This window comes from Echiichthys vipera (genome assembly GCF_963691815.1).
Source record: "Echiichthys vipera genome assembly, chromosome: 16".
Classification (NCBI taxonomy): domain Eukaryota; kingdom Metazoa; phylum Chordata; class Actinopteri; order Perciformes; family Trachinidae; genus Echiichthys; species Echiichthys vipera.
This window is the reverse complement of record NC_139841.1, coordinates 7,288,969-7,306,676: the sequence shown is the minus strand read 5'-3', so window position 1 is coordinate 7,306,676 and position 17,708 is coordinate 7,288,969. Positions and strand designations below refer to the sequence as shown.

At 41.7% G+C, this 17,708-nt stretch overlaps 1 protein-coding gene across 1 annotated transcript in view; it reads left to right on the top strand.

The window, feature by feature from the left end:
* The first annotated feature begins 1,955 nt into the window (after positions 1–1,955).
* The window catches only part of rab27b (RAB27B, member RAS oncogene family), a 74,331-nt gene continuing 58,578 nt past the window's right edge, over positions 1,956–17,708 (top strand). Inside the window, exon 1 of the mRNA XM_083929902.1 lies at positions 1,956–2,085. The gene's annotated coding sequence lies outside the window, so the exon portion shown is untranslated. The remainder of the gene's footprint in view (positions 2,086–17,708) is intronic.

The window sequence follows — 17,708 nt, the reverse complement described above, 5'->3', positions numbered from 1 at the left end:
CACACACACACACACACACACACACACACACACACACACACACACACACACAATAACGAAGCACTACAGTTAAATTCTTATTTACATTTATTAATATTGATTTGGCCACAAAATAAAAATACATCAGATAAAACACACTTAAATGATAAAACATGACATATTCTGGATTGATCATTAACACATAAAAACACTTTACATTTTTAAATTGATTTGAAGAAAAATATTTGTGGAGTAGGCTACCACACTTTTCCCCAGCTTATATTGGAAATAAAATAGCCAAGTTATTCTCGTAGAGTGCATAATTTGCTCTGTTGTATGGATTAAAAACATATTATATCTGGTTGGTCCGTCTGAGAACAGCAAGGAAGAGTCATTAAAATGTTTTTTTTGACATTGTGAGAAGTATAACTATGATTATTACTATTATTATTCACTTTCTTTCCAAGTGCTTGGTATTATAAATTGATGGCCTGCCGCTCTAATATTTGTTTTTGAAGCAACAATAAGAAAATACTTCTGCAGATTTTCCAAAAATACAAAATAAAAGCATATACCACATCTTCACCCTAAGCAATAAAACCATCCCCTAAATTCCGCATATTCCCTTCCCTACCATCGCTGAAAACTGTATTAAAAAAATTGTCAGATTCCATTAGTGTCTGCTTTGACCTATAGGCCTACTGCAGCCAGCCACCAGGGGGCGATCAAGATGCTTTGGCTTCATTTTTGGGCAGCTGTGGAGCCATCCATCTTTGTGATCGAAAGGTGACTAAAAATGCAAATAAACACTGAAAATTCACTGAACACATAAAAGGTCATTTGTTTAATACATTAAACAAAGAATTTAGAAACAATTTTGTTCGGTTTCTCCTTGCTTACAATCTTGCTATCAAGCTAACGTCTCCTGGTTGTTACTTCATATTTAACTAACAGTAGGCTAAGGTAAGTGGTTGGCTATAATTAGTCTTATCCAAGTCCCCACCACAGCGACTTCCTGGTTGATCCAATACGGAAGTGCCAAAAACTGCAGTTCTCCGAGTGTCCACTAGGAACAGTTTGCATAAAAGAGCATCTTCTCATTGACCCCCATGTTAAACAGGCCGTTTTCACAGCATCATTAAACCTGTTTAAGGCCTGGTACCATGCTAGTTTTTATTTTATTGGAGGTTAAAGTTTGTGAATAATTAGGGGGGCTGCCTCTTGAGTAACAGCTAGCCGCTCGCCCTCACTTCTCCTCGGAGGTCAACGTCAGTCAGATGGACGTATCTCCCTCCCCCCAACGTCACATACATGCCCTTTTTTGGTAGCCTAAGAGGTAATGAGGCAAAGTCTGACAAGATGGCGACTCCCGTAGGCAAGTACGATCGGATCAAGTTGAGAGGGGACCTTGACGAGTATGCTACGCCCATTTCTTTTCAGTCTATGGTCTTATCAAGCTTTCAGACCAAATTGACTGATTGAATTTCAGCTTGTAATTTTTTTTTTTTCTATTTTTATCATGATTGAGTTCTAATGACCTGAGGTTTCACTATCAGCAAATCAATGCATCAAATCAAATCCGAACAATGCCGCAAAAACAAGGACTCATTTTTGTAGGCTGTAAGATAACGATGGTTCCAAATGTTACAGTTATGCTGGGACGGTTTGCGCGCAAGATAGAATTGTTTGTGAATAAAAAAAAGCACCTCCTAAAATCATTGAAGTCACCAGAAGCACATAAACGCGCCTGTTTGCTAACAACTGATAAATCCGACTTTCCGAGGAGTCCCTCAATGCGGCAAGAGCATCGATCCTCCACCCCTCGAGGAAGCCGAGAGACATCCATCAGGCTCGGCGCACTCTCGGAGGAACGCTCGAGCACTCTCTAAGTTGCACCCCACCGAACGCTCCGCCGGGCCGTCACGTCGAGCTCCGGGCAGGTTGGGTGAGCTCTGCGCGGGTTTCCCTCTCCGTCAGGACTGTGGGAGAGATGCGACGTCTCGGAGGAGGAGGAGGAGACGAACTGGCCAGGCAGCAGCAGCAGCAGCAACAGAAACAGACACCTGCGAGGAGGTTCTGAGTTTGTTTCCGTACCGTCAAAGAAAGGTAAGCGCCAGAGAGACGATACATTGATGTTCCTGGTACGTCGTGCGTGATGCTCACGGTTGTTTGCTTGTTTTTTTTAAATTATCGGTGCGTTTCCGTGTTACTTGTTCCCAGCATCAGTAGAAGGCAGTCGGTATGAGTCATAGCCCGGTGCAGGGCTGCTGGAGGATCCGCTGAGGAGCGAAGTGTCTGCAGCCTCCAAACCGTGTGTGTGTGTGTGTGTGTGTGTGTGTGTGTGTGTGTGTGTGTGTGTGTGTGTGTGTGTGTGTGTGTGTGTGTGTGTGTGTGTGTGTGTGTGTGTGTGTGTGTGTGTGTGTGTGTGTGTGTGTGTGTGTGTGTGTGTGTGTGTGTGTGTGTGTGTGTGTGTGTGTGTGTGTGTGTGTGTGTGTGTGTGTGTGTGTGTGTGTGTGACCTGGTAAGACTGGGTTGCACTGGATGAGAGAATGGATGTCTTAAGGGATCATAAGAAATGAGGTGCGTGCTATAAGTGGAATTGAATTTGTTAGGTCAAAAGTAGGTGGACACCCCTGATTTGGATCTGGAGCAGATTTTTAAGGTTTGGTTGAAGGGAAATCTTGATGCCCTGCATGTTTTAGGTTTCTCCCTGCTCTAACACACCTAATTCTAACAATTTTCAAACCTGTCACAAGTTTCAGCTGCTTGATATCGAGCACATCATTAGAATCAGGTGTGTTAGAGCAGAGAGAAACCTAAAACATGCAGTGCAGCGGCTCTCCAGGACTGGAATTGGGCACCCCTGGTTTAGACAATAGTGTGCCCGGTTTGGTGTGGAGTAACATGACTGTCCTGACTTGGACCCCATCCAACACCTTTAGGTTAAACTGGAACAGAGACTAGTGCTCTGGTGGCTGAATGGAAAGGAAGTACAGCAGCAGATGTGTTCCCCATGGTTTAGAAACATGTTCAACTATCACACATGAGTGTTTAAAGGCCCTGTAAACCTTTTCTCTTCATCAGTTTCGTACTGTTACTAATGGGTTCATTCATTCATTCATTCATCTTCAACCGCTTATCCCGGGGTCGGGGTCGCGGCGGGTGCTGAAGCCGATCCCAGCTGACATCGGGCGTGAGGCAGGGTAAACCCTGGACAGGACGCCAGTCTATCGCAGGGCACATAGAGACGAACAGAGACAGACAACCATTCACACCTACGGGCAATTTTAGAGTCATCAATTAACCTAACACGTGCATGTCTTTGGATTGTGGGAGGAAGCCGGAGTACCCGGAGAAAACCCACGCAGACACGGAGAGAACATGCAAACTCCACACAGAAAGGCCCAGGCCGGGATGCAAACCTGTAACCTTCTCGCTGTGAGGCGACAGTGCTAACCACTAAACAAAATTAGATAACTGCATTTACTTTTTTTCTAACTTGTTTGAAGTGGGCGGGGCACAGGTGGAAAAGTGTCGGGATTCAGAAACGTTTGATTGACAATCAGATCTTGGGGCCGCACCATCAAAATGCATCTTGGAAGTCATTGTTTATGGCGCCTTCAGTTTTGATGTCCTCAGCTTTTACATTTGACTTGTCATCCAAAAGATGTTTTCTAACATACTGCAGTTATTTATAGTAGCCTACTAATAATTCAACCAGTAGTTTCATGTCCACGTATAATCCTTGAACGTATGGTGACTGACAGTAGTGTATGAAAGAAGTAATGCAAAGCTACTATTGTTATCTTTATCTGTAACAGTTTAGGTCACAACAGGTGTTTGAATTCAATTTTATTTATAGTGCCAAATCATAACAAAAGTTATCTCAAGACACTTTACAGAGTAGGTAAAGAGCACACTCTATGACTTATTTATGATTTACATAGACCCAACAATTCCTCCGTAGAGTACGGTGGCAACGAAAACCTTCCCTCTAACAGGCAGGAACGTCGGACAGACCCAGCTCTGTGGAGGACGGACATCTGTCTGCACCGGTTAGGGAGGAAGAAAAGGAGAGAGAAAGAGAGAAAAGACAGACAGATGGACAGAGAGAGAGACAAAGAAAAACACAAAGACAGACAGACACACTTCCAGAGATGCAAGCAACCAAAAAGTAACAGTAACTATAATAATATCAATAGTAATGTGAATATGACCTATAGGTTAGGATGTTTAGATTCAGATTATATCACATTATCTTGTGCATTAAATGGTTTTCTGTGCTGATATTTAAACTATACGTTAGCTAATGCTAGCTGATTCCATCATGCTACACAGGTTAAAGAAAATGAGCCGCACAAAGTTGTCACTCAACAGGCGATAGCAGTGTGCTGTCTATGTTGTGGGAGAGTATCTATTGTGAGGTAGGTTTGTTCCATGTTCTTGTGGTGTGGACACAATAAAGAAAGGGGGGGGGGGGTAGCTTGACATTGTGCGTATTAGTCTGGATATCATCTACATCTCAATTCATTTTCCATTTCCAAGAAGCATCATCAAAATGCCTCTGGACGCAATTTAACGGACTTACAACCAATCAAACCAATAAAATGCGACCTCCGACCAATCGGCAACTAGTTTGACGGTTTGATCTGAGTTCTGTGAGAACGGAGGTTATGTTTGTAACTACGATAATCTTCTGTCAGTCATCGTCTTAAACCCGCCCCATGTAAGATAAGGGGTTGTGATCTGCTCTCTCAGGAGTGGCATGCCCAGACTTTTTGAAGGGCAGGGGAAAGGAAAGGAAAAAAGGGCACATATAGCGCATCCTCTCCACTGAAGAGGGCACTTTTACACGTGTTTTGGCTCCTAGGGGGCACTTTAGCACACGTTTTTTTTAACATTGGAAATCTTTTTCAATGGGAGAGGGGCTTGACCTACCCGCCAGAGCAAATGATTGGAGCTCGGCAGATTCCTCCCCTTTCCAGGCTAATAAAAAAGTTCCTATGGTCCGAAAAAGCCTAATGATATGGCCATAATATCTCCAAGGGGCCCCATTTTTTTTTTTTAAAGGGCATGCAGTGGAACTTCTGGATAAAAAGCAATTTATATTGAAACACTGTTGAAGTTTGAAATAAAAAAACCTTGACCCTGTTAGCATGCACTTTTGAGATGGTCCCTGACTCCAACTCCTCAGTTTTTTCTGCTGTCAGGTCCCAGAGGTTCAATATCTAATCATGAGGTAAAAATAACACCTGTGGAACATTTTTCACAACTTATCTGATGAAAACTAATGAAAAGTTATCGAGGATGAATCTGGCTGAGTGAATACACCCCAGTGATTTTAGCCTGCAGTGCTAATTTTGGCATTATGAAAAGTCTTGCTGTCTTGGTTACTATCCGGGATCTGAGGGATAGGTTTAGTTTTTTTGTACATGTTCAGACGATTATCTGTATGTCCTAATAATGCATTTGTATTTGGTTTAACCCCTAGAGTGTACACATGTACTCCAGTCTGTAAACGTTACAGATACTTAATTTTTCGTTGTTACAAATGTAATACTTCAAATTCACTGTAAACTCTTCCTCTAGGTGATTCCCTGCATGAGCGAAAATATTTCAGATGGACATTCATGAGAAGCCCCCCTGCCACTGTGACAGTAATGAGAATCCCTCTCTGTCCCATAGGCAGACTCAGGGTATTTGTTGACTCATAAATCAGTTTGTAAACAAAGATGGAAAGAGCAGAGGTAATTAGCGGAAGCAGCCTTTATTGGTTTGGTGATTCACTCGCTGTCCCTTGAGCTGCTGGCAGCTTTATTGTTTCACGTCTCTAGTATATCAATCCGAGTTGATTCCTCACTGATGGACTCATAATGGAAATTACAGATTGCATTTGGCTCATGGAGTTGTTATCTCTGCTGGTATTATTATACGCTGAGGGCCTTAGTTTAATCAAAATGGCAATTCATTTGTTAAAATTTTATAAAAAGGCGAATTAATCAACAATAACAAAGCAAAAGCTCAGGTTTTACTGCTCTTGTGTCCACATCACTACAGCAGGTCTGTCTTGTGCTGCATTCATGTCCTGTCAGATTATTTGTAAAAAAAATGGAAGAACTGTTTACATCTGCCCCTCACAGAGACGGAGACACAGAGACTCGTCTAAACCAAGCCCCCCACAGCGACTTCCTAGTTGATCCAATCAGGAAGTGCCAAAAACTGCAGAGTGTCCATTAAGAGTAGTTTGCACAATAGAGCAGTCTGTATGTTTAGGTCATATCTCCATAACAACACTGAGGGGGTGAATTTTTTTGTACCAGGCTTGTTTTTATTTTATTGGAGGTTAAAGTTTATGAATAATTAGGGGCGTGGTCCCTTGAGTGACAGCTAGCCTCTGGCCCTCACTTCTCCTAGGAGGTAAACGCCAGCCAGATGGACGTATCTCCCTCCCCCCAACGTCACATACATGCCCTTTTTTGGTAAGAGGAAATGAGGCGGAGTCAAAGTCTGACAAGATGGAGACTCCCCTAGGCGAGGACAACTGGATCAAGTTGAGAGAACTGACCTCGACGGGTATGCTACGTCCATTTTTTATACAGCTAGTACTTTTTTTTAGTACAACCTGAGCTGAGCCGATACTAGGAGGTGCAGCTGTGCTGACGTGTAGAGTCAAACGGAGTCGACAGCATCAGTGCACTCTTCCCCAATATTTTTCTCTTGTTTAAAGCCATGTGCACTCATGACTCTTTTTGCTGTAATAGTTTGAGTTTTGAGAGTAAAAAATGGGTCACACAGACGTTTGTACATTACACTGTTCGAGAACCCCACTGCTTGCAACACCTGAGGCTGAGAGGAGCCTATAGGCAGTCTCTGCAGGAACGACACCCTGGGGAACGACACTTGCCATCATATCATTAATTGAAACTACTGGCTTCTTAGAATATAGAATGAAAGTACTTGATGGAGCATGATCAGGATCACTCCAGGCCTTTTTTTTATTATAATGTATTGGCTATAAATCCAGAGTGGAGCCACAAAATAATGAAAAGGTTGAATGTATTTATAAGACAGCAAGCAGCAGGAAATGATGCTGTGTGAAAGCAGCTGTTTGCTAATTGTGAGGTTTAAGGCTAGTCTGTCTAAATCCCATCTGACAGTCTCTCTCAGATATCATTTAAGGACACTATAGGAAATAGCGGCTTACATTTTCCTAATGGAGAGGTATTTAAACTGTCAGAGTATCTAAATTGCATCACTAAGTAAAATGAATATGGGATCATAAAACATGCAGGACAGCTATATGAACGTCTGACACTGACACAGACCACCAGAAACCTGTGTACCAGGGATATTAATCACCTTGGTATGTTCCATACATAAGGAAAGAAGGATTAGACAAGGCCAGATTAAATTCACAGTAAAATATTCTAGGGTAAATTTTTACAAAAAAAATTAATGAAATCATAATGAAACTAGTCCATCTTGCGGCCGGATCACAGAAGTTACAATGCCAAATCAGAGCAGGGGTGTAAAGTGGGAGGGCTTCAATACTTCCTACGCCCCTAAAGTTTTGTGACTGTATCTAGCACGGCTGGGACGCTATTGCAGTGGTAAAATCTGGCCGCAGACAGACAGACAGACATGTATACACCTGGCAAAATACTCTAAACCGCCTCTGTGGTAGTAAGGGTTGCAAAATTCCGGAAAGGCCGGTTATCAAGCGGCTTTCACTCGGCTGAACAGAGGTGAAACGTCTTCCTAGACAAATAACCAAGTCCAGTTGCTTTTGACTGAAATTGCTTTGGGGAGAACGATGACCTGGACAAATGAGAACATTCACAGGCTTAAGAGACAAAACCGTTCTGCCAGCTCGCCACATGCTGAGGCTTCGGGTTTGTCAGGTTGGATAACTGCTTAAGTGCCAACACTGTACCTGTAACTTGTAGCCTGATGTTAAAGAAGCTGCGGGAGCCTACTTGTTATGTGTTTGCATCATGGTGCTGACGGCACTATCTTCTTACAGTGCTTACATTCTGTTTGTGTTTTGTCTGTCACTTTGTTGCCGTTTATCATAACCATAGTGAGGTGGCTATTTCGGGGGACCAGATGCATTTTGCAAGGGTTGACACACGCACGCACGCACGCACGCATGCACGCACACACACACACACACACAAGGTGAAAACACTACCACTGCTGTCACAGCTAGTAAAGATCAGTTCCCGCAGGGTCGCCTAGCCATAAAAATGTCCAGAAACGACCCTCTGTAGAACAAGAAGAAAAGAAAAAAAACATACAAAAATCTTTTTTCTGAACAACCCTCAGGTTGGGAATCACGCCTCCTCTTCTTCCATCCCTCCCTTATCCCTGCTCTGTCACCTCCTCTTCCTGCAGAGGCCTTCTGAATGATAGCAATCTGACTGCCCAGAGTCCCAGTCAAACAGTTTGCATGAGACCAGGCCTGTAAACCTTTCAGGCCATTGTCATTTAGTTTTCATGAGGTGCATAAGCAGTTTCCATGGTAATGTTTGAAAATCCAGTTGTAGTTTGAGGTTTATCCAGAGAGAATTACAGCCTGTGAGAATACAGGTCGGATGTGTTGCTGTGATGATTCTCTGTGACCTTTTAACTCTGGGACGGCTCTCCCTAACCAGTATGCCCTTTTCTTCTCGCTCTCCGTATTTCTCTGTCTCTGTCACTGCCTCTCTCTCTCTCTCTCCTCCTACTGCCACCCACCTGCAGAGTATTGACCAGAAGCAGCAGGATTCAGCCTTCCTAAGATGATTAATGCATAGATAAGATTGCCACCTGATAGCGAGGGCCTGACTGTAGTAACATTTTCTTCTCCAAGTCAAGCCATGTGTGTGTGTGTGGATTTGTTTATTAACATTTTTGAATTGATTAATTTATAAAAAATTATGTTTTTCAAGCTAGAAATGGGGCTGCACGGTGGTGTGGGGGTTAGCGCTGTCGCCTCAAAGCAAAAGGGTTCCTGGTGCTAATCCCGGCTGGGACCCTGATGTGTGGAGTTTGTTCTCCCCGTGTCTGCGTGGGTTCTCTCCGGGTTCTCCGGCTTCCTCCCACAGTCCAAAGACATGCACGTGTTAGGTTAATTGATGACTCTAAATTACCCGTAGGTGTGAATGGTTCGATTTCTGGTCTGTCTGGTGGTACTGCAGCGTTTGGTCTGTATCGGTACACGTCCGTTAGCTTGCAGGATACGTGCAGAAATATGGACGAGATGTACGTGCGTGCATATGTATGTATGTATGTGCGTATCTAACATAGAGCATAAATGAGCCTTAACACTACTTTTTTTGGCATTTTGTAGTTGACATTATTAATTGGCTAATTGGAAAATGTCTCAACATATTAATGGAAATCGTCTTTAGTTGTAGCCCTATACTGTATCGTAACCTCTTGGTAATTGACTTATATTGATTACTGTATTGACAGTTTCTTGTGGAAGATCATTTTATCAGCTATTTTATAGAAGCAATAGATCAGCATTGTAAAGGGCTCTATCTTCCGTCCGTGCTACTATACAGCACAACTGCCATGGCTAGTTTTAGACCAACGCAGCTGTCATTTTCACGCCCAGCGCCCACCTTATGTAGGCAGCAAAAGTACTTGCAACCCTCTGTGCCCCCATCATTGTGCTGGCCTTAAAATAAGGTGGGGTCAGGTTCAGTGTTGGCACAATTGCTATTACATTTTGAGGCAGCAGAAAGCGAATGCACCATTGACCTGCCAAAACCTGGTCTAAAGTCAATGGCACAGTTTTTTCCCTGTTATTTAAAGCACTCATTACTCAGATAAGATTAGTTAAGCACAGGCGGCAGTTTTATCCATGGCCCCATGGATAATTAATAGGGGATGGGTAGTGAAATATACATCATTAATGAGGAAAATATTAATTACATTCTTTAAAATGTGGACAGAGTAAAGAACCGAGTAGAGCTGCTGTCCACTGCTACTCTGTGCGCTGTGCACATTTAAACACAAGGAACAATAACTTCATTCATTATTTCAGAAGCTGAAAGTTTGCTCACTGTAGATGTCCCACGATATTTGCTGCCGACTTCACTGCACGCATGCACCTTACTTTGAGCCCGTAATAAGCGCCGTCTAACCAGAAGAAGTGGAGTTGGACACGCCCTAAATGCACTACCACACACCCCATGTCCTCTTACCACAGAAAAAAAACCTTTGGGGGCTCTGGTAGAGTTGTTCCGATTCTGATGCCAGTATCGGAAACGCCTTCGATACTGCCGAAAATGCATCGGTATCGGTGAGTCCTGAAGACCAGGCACTGATCCGATGCCACATGATTTATTAGAAATAGGAATCTATTTACTGGTTAGCTCCATTAGCTCCTTTAGCTCTGACGCGGTTCTTCTTAATCTTTAACTAATCAGTTCAATAATTGTTAGTAGTTCTTGTAAATGATTATTATTCTTATTCTATGATTATTTATTAACAGAGTTTGTACTGGTCCTTGAAATCCTTGAAAATGCTTGAATTTTAATTTTGTGTTTTCAAGGTTTGAAAAGTGCTTGAATTGGAAAAAAAGTACTTGCAAATACTTAAAATTGTATCTGTTCTATTGCATTTCTTTCACGACAAATAGCTATAAATCTAATTTAATTTCTTATCCCTCTGGTGTTAGAAAACACAATTTTAGTTGTTTATAGCACAATACCATCTCTTTTAATGGTATTGAAAATGATTATTTCACCATTTCCATAAGTATTCTTAGAAATATGCAATTTATCACAGCCCTAAGGTGCTGGAAAAGCTTGAAAATGGACATTAAAAGTGCCTGAAAGTGCTTACATTTGACCTTGGAAAAGGTGTACGAACCCTGTATTTAGTTGTTTAGTTGCTGTTGCACTACTGTTGTATACTGTAAAAAAAAGTAATCTTTTTCTGTATTTTGGACACACTAGTATCGGTATCTGTACTCGCTATCGGCCGATACCCACAGCACGAGTATCGGAATCGGTATGGGGAGGGAAAAAATTGAATGGGAAAATCTCTAGGCTCTGGACCATATAGACATTAGTTGGACATAATGTCTCTTCTGACAGTGGTTGCACAACTGCTTCATGATCACATATTGTGTCCAGACGGAAAACCGGCCAACAGGCTGGAGATCTGAGGGATTGAACCTAAAATTTATAATATTTTGAGTCACCATCAGTTTTCATTCACATCTGTAGTGACTGACAGTACTCAAAAAGCTCTTTCACAATCATTTTACAAGACTTTGATTGGTTTAAATTCATTGGCTGTTCAGTTTTGACACTGTGAAGTTTCCATGATACATGATAAACTAATACAACAATGAGCTGTAGCCGTTCTTGTAACCAGTCCAACCATGTGTATTATTTTAAGCTCCCTGTAGTGGTTGTAGTCGTCCTTTGGTGTGAGGATGGAGATGGCGTGACACATTCAGGTTAATGATTTGATCTCAAGCGTCCCTGCTCAGTTCGGCCAGTCAGTTTGCGTAATTCACAGCCGGATAAGCAGGAGCAGGGGTGAGGGAGAGAGAGGATTTAAAAGACAACCGTACCGACGGAATGACACACTCAGAGAGTTCAACACATTCAACTGTTGAGCCGGGTTTATGCAAAATTTCCAGATGCTACAAGCTTTTGGAAATTGGTATTGCTACGATGCAAACTTACTGTAGCAGAAGAACCACAAAACTGTTGCACTGCAGCCGTCATGACCTGAACCTACTCCATTTCAACTTTGAGTTGACGCAGTTCCATACAAATTCACACTCATCTTTTTATATCTCATAAACGTGCAGACGCAAGGGGATAAAGGAGAGCAAGGGGAGGGAGAGAACAGAAAGAACTGTAGTTTCTGGTAAGATCAGTCAGAGGCTGAGCCAAACACAAACACACAGGAACACTCCCACACACACACAATCTGCTGCTAACTAGCCTACAGATAATGCACAGTTGATACATTGGCGGTTTGGGGCAAATACAAACAGTTTTTCTCTAACCTTAACCAAGTACTTTTTGTGTCTGATCTTAACCAGAAGTTTGGTTTTGTTTCGGGATGGCTAATCAGAAAAACTTCTGTTTTGGGGTCACTGTTCGGAATATTTCTGTACAGCAAATAAAACAAAAAAGCAGAAAGCAACAATTTTTCATTTATTTTATAGGTAAGTATAAACATTCATCAGTGGCTCACTCGCCATAATTCTTACAGTTGGGGCACTCAAATGCTTATTGTCAATAAGAAAGAAGAAACAATGTCAATATCAGTAATACTCCATCATTAAGTCCAGTTCAGACCAAAGATTCGCAACGCAAAGCAACAGTTCTAGAAAGTTGCAGGTGGAAGTTTCAGCACAGTGAACTGACCCGTCTCATCTGGACTCAACCGGCTGATGGTGTTGCCTGCGATTCAGCTCGCCAACTGTGAGCACTTTTAAATCCACATTAAAAACCTTTCTCTTTTCGTGTGCATATAGCTGAGCTATTTTTAATAACTTTAAACTTTATCTATTTTCTTTTATTTTACTTTTTTTAAATTCTTTTTTGCCCCGGCTTTTAACTGTGTTTTTTGTTTTTATGCTGTTTAAAAAAATGTTTTGTCTTTAAGCACATGGAGTTGCCTTGGTATGAAATGCGCTATATAAATAAAGATGCCTCGCCTTGCCTTGCAGTGGTTACTGGCGCCTACATTGTTACCACGACAACCCATGCAGATAGGTCGGTGATGTTTGGACACAAATCTGATCTGATCACATGCCAAAACAACAATAATAAAAATAATCGACGGATTAATTGATTATCAAAATAGTCGTTAGTTGCAGCAGTACAAACCCCTATATTGATGAGGACTGGTGGGTTTAATCAGCCATTCTACACAAAGACAATCTCAAGCAAACAAACGGCTGACACCTCAAGTGGATGCAGCGGAGACAGGCTGGGACACGCTCCTTGGACATGTACCGCTCATGAGGATGCACAAGTGGTCCCTGGAAAGTGGCTGCAAGTGACAATGGGTTTGCACGCATCCGCAGAAAGTATGTCCAAGCTTCCCAGACTAATGAACTGCTTGGCTGTTAACAGTTAAGGATTTTGTGAACGAGGGTCGGCGATTGGTCAGAGAAAAAAATAAGCATCCGTAGATTGGATGTCCTTTACCTCTATGCAGCAGAAACACAAACATGCATTTGAGAATCTCTGCGGGCATACTCACACTGTCCATTCGGACCGCGCCCAGGCTTCACGGCTTAAGTCTGTTAGGAGAGGTGGGCTTTTGTAAAGCACGGATACACATGTACAGGCACGAGCGTACGCACATGTACGAGCACGAGCATTGACGGTGGTCCTAAGACTATTTATATGCATCGGTTCACCCCAACATTTAAAAAGATACCACCGAGCGGTTCGCGGCCTTTTGATGCGGAGGCGGGGTGTTTACTGCAGATTTGGTCAGATAAAACTAAATCTTCAAGGGGTGATCCAGCTGAGGCTCAGATCATTTCAAGTAATGTGAGTGCAAGCAGGCCTCGGCTGCGGGGGTAAGAGTCAGGGTTCCTAGGTAGTATGGAAAAGTATGGTATTTAATTAGAGTCATTTCCAGGTCTGGACAAGTTTGGAAAAAGAGTAGGGGGTTTGGAAAAATATCTGTGTTGTTTTCAGACTATTACATCACCATCTAAAATCAAATATATTAATATACACGAATCAATACAAGTTTACTAATGCAACATAGCCGACCTGTAGATGATATGAAACTAATCAAGCTGGATGTAGAATGGTGTCGGGTTACCATGGTTACAGTTTGCCGTGCAACTGTGATTCTAAGTTGTTGATTTTTTCCCCTTACGTGTCATCTACATTTTATTTATGATTATTTTTTGGTTTATTTATTGATACATATGTTTACTCTATCCAAAGCCAATGAAGCACAGATGTGTTTTCTCTTGTAGTTCCCGTTAATTGTCGGTCCCTACTGTTCCTGTTAGTGGGTGCTGCAGGTTCACTGCTATTCATTTCACTCTTTTAGCATTTAGCTTGAATAAAATGTTGTGCATTGAACATGTCTCAGTTTGGAGTTCATTCACTTATATGAGCTACAATATGTAGGTAAAAAAGGCACTAATTACCTGGCAACATAATGGCATACACAGTCAGAATTTAACATAAGTGTTAAAAGTTGGATTTTAAAACCTTTTTTTTTTTTACATAATATGCATCTAACATTTGGTATTCGGGTGTTTAATATTGAAGTCTGGAAATTTGAGTCTGGAAAATGTGTAGGAACCCTGAAGAGGGAGGGGGGACAATCACCTTAAAGCACGGGGCATTGTACGAAAGGACACTGTGAGTGCAGAATGTAGTCCCTGAGCCTGGCCGATATTACTCTTAGATTAGCTCAAATATATCTTTTCATTTCTGTACCGATGATTAGCGATGAGCTGAACTACCTAAAATTGGCCCAGTCATTTTATCAGTCCAGCTCTATTGCTGAGACTGTTTTGTAAAAAATACATTCCTAATAGTTTGCCACTTCACAGATAATAAAAAGGGAGACTGAGTGAGAGCAGAACTGTGGGTATGACCGTAGGATCAATAATGAAGGCTGTTCTTCTGGACAGTAAATCATCTCAGCTGTACATTTTCTCCCCTCAGCTGCTACTTTTATCCCCTCTCATAAAAACCAGGATTACAACTTGTCATGATGGGGAACTCCTCGCAGCGTAGTGCTGTATTAACGATGGATGCTCCGATTTATTTAAGTACACCACAGGCACACCGTTCTCTGAGGCATCTGTAAAATACACGGATACTGTTCCTCCATTCTCCAAACATCCCATCAGACACCAGGACACTGAAGCAACTGGATAACATGAAACTGTCATTTGGAATAAATTGAGGGTTTGAGTTTTTTATAACTGTTCACACTCCCCTCCTATTCATTCTTACGTTTTGGTTGCTTTTTCATAGCCTCGTGAGACCATCTTGATCTTGCAAGCTCCGTTGTATTTTACTCTTAGATCAGTCTGGTACCGTGCAACGAGAAAATTTGGAGCCATTTGCCGAGCGACCGTTCAATCAGCGTTGGTTTAGAGGCAGATTTAAGTGTGATGAAACGAGAAGCGACTGTTCAGTGTAAACAACATGGCGGCTTCCACGGATGAGTTGAGCGCAGCTATCAAGCAAGTTTTATCAGAATTAGAGAGTATTGCTTCTCTGAAAGAAGAGCTAATACACGGCACTGGAGGCTTTTATGGACCGGGCACCTGTAATTGGACCTTTTATCCATACATTTGTGTTACACCAACGGCAAATAACCTTTACCGACATGTTGCTTACTTTCTGAGCTGTGCCGTCGTTGATCTGATTGTAGTTTCGCCCCTTCCCAAATGATCTCCAAACGAGAGTAACCCGATGGATATGCTGAGCAAATGAGAATCTATCCATCTGGCTGAGTCAGGTTAGCGTTTTCATTCACGAACCAAATAAAATTATGTTTTAAAATGTACTTCTTTTTACTCTCAACCACTCCAGTTCCATGTAAGCCAGATTTCACACAACTGGAATTAAGTATTTCCTTTTTTCTTTATATGATAGATATAACTTTCAGTGTTCCCTAATGTCACCTTTCCCCCCAAAGTATTCCAAGAGCTTTTGGTTTGGTCAGAGGTCAGACAAACCAACAAACTTCCAACACTAGTCTGGGTTGCACTTTCTGCTTAGACTAAAGTGTTGCTCGTTCTGGGGTAAGAGTTTGGTCAGAACTAATCAATGTAGGTGGCCCATGGTCGGGTGTTTAGGCAGGTGTGGCAGGATTAAACCGACCCCACACTCAGACTTTTTTGAGGCTGTTTCCTGAACCTGAATTATATTTTACTCATATTTGTTACAAAAGTTAAAAAATCCAAACTGATATTAAGTTAGTGACCCCTGACTCCATTTAGCTTTTGGAGAAGTCTTCAGCCTAGGGGTTCACATACTTATTTTACCCTGCACTGTGGATGTTTACACAGTGTCAAACCATTGAAACATATATATAACATATAATTGTTTGTGTTTAAGCAGACTGTGTTTGTCTTTTGTTGTGACTTAAGTGAAGATCAGAGAACATTTTATGACCATTTTATGCAGAAATCCAGGTAATTTCAAAGAGTTCACATACTTTTTCTTGCAACTCTGTGTTCTGATAGTGACATTTCACAGTTGAAATATAAAGAACATGTCAACTATTTCGATCACTGAAGTCAATCATTAACACCAAACATTCATGGTGCCAGCTTTTCTCTTGTGAGCATTTCCCTCTTTTCTTTATCTTATCTTTAGTTTTTGCGCTGTCGGTCGGACAAATCAAGACATTTGATGATGTCACATTTAGGGCTGACCCCGACCAAAGATTTTCTTGATCGACCAGTGACCGTACTAATCAACGCATATATATATATATATATATATATATATATATATTGACAGCCCCAAAATATAGCCTTAGCGACTGGAAAACATTATTCAACATAAGTAATAACTATTATTCTACAAGCGTGCACAGCCGCACGCTATAAGTCTGTTAATGACACCTGCAAATTATTTCAGATTCTTATTCTGAATGTGTCAGAAAAAAATCAGTTTTGCATGTTTTAAGGTGGTAGGTCATGTTCGTCTAACATCACTTACATGTTTAAGGTGGTAGCTCATCTTCATTGTGGAGGAGTGATAGACAAAATTTTCCTTGTGACCTTCTTGGGGTCACCCTTGTTCTTTTCAAAGTGATCCCATATTTTAGACGTCTTTCCCGACATGATTGGCAATAATTGTTAAATGTCTAACCGCGATGGCCTGCCTGCGATGTGAAAAATGACAGTGAGTGTGTCACGACTTCCTGTATCTGGCCCTTCAGATTAAAAGCCCTCCAGCCTTTTAGGCCAGCCTCCAGACAAGGCATGGCTCCAAATGTTTTATTTGATCAATCGACCAATGAAATTTTGGTCTGTTCATGATTTTTTTGGTTGACCAGTGCCTGGTCGAGTATTTGGGGGCAGCCTTAATCACATTAGACTTGGTGAAACTGTGATGGGCATTTTTCACAGTTCTCTTAAGCCTACATTTTTATAGACGGTTCATTGAGAAAATAATTGTCAGAATAATTGATAATGAGATAACCATTAACTGCCATTCTAATAAAAACACAAGTCTTTTCAGGATTAAAAAAAGGAATTTCAGTATTTTTAACCCTATTTCCCCAGGTATTCCTGTGCAAGTGACCGATGGCAACCACCTTCTTTCAAATTGGTCTAGTATTGAGCGAGAGCGTTGCAGTCTGGCCACTGTGAACCGGGCTGCTATGTAATCAAATAGGGCACATGCACACCGATATGTCAACAAAAAGTATTTCTTTTTGCCACTGAAAAATACTGTAATTCCCCTTTAAGCATAACCTTGCGATGAAAAGGGTCAGGCTGTCCTCATTAGTCCTCATTTTGGAAAATATCCTATGAACCTGCTGATGACATGAAAAAGTGAGTGAATGCGGTGCCACTGGAATGGTCTTTGAAGCAGCACTTCTATTTGTATGTAACGGGTTGTATGTTGCCGATGTTGCCAAATAATCCCTGTAACTAAGAGCGTTATTAAATTCTCGAAAGAGCAGATGAAAGCATCTGATCAACCACGCAACCAGAGAGCTGAGATCATTTTTAGATGAACTGTCCATGAATTAATAAA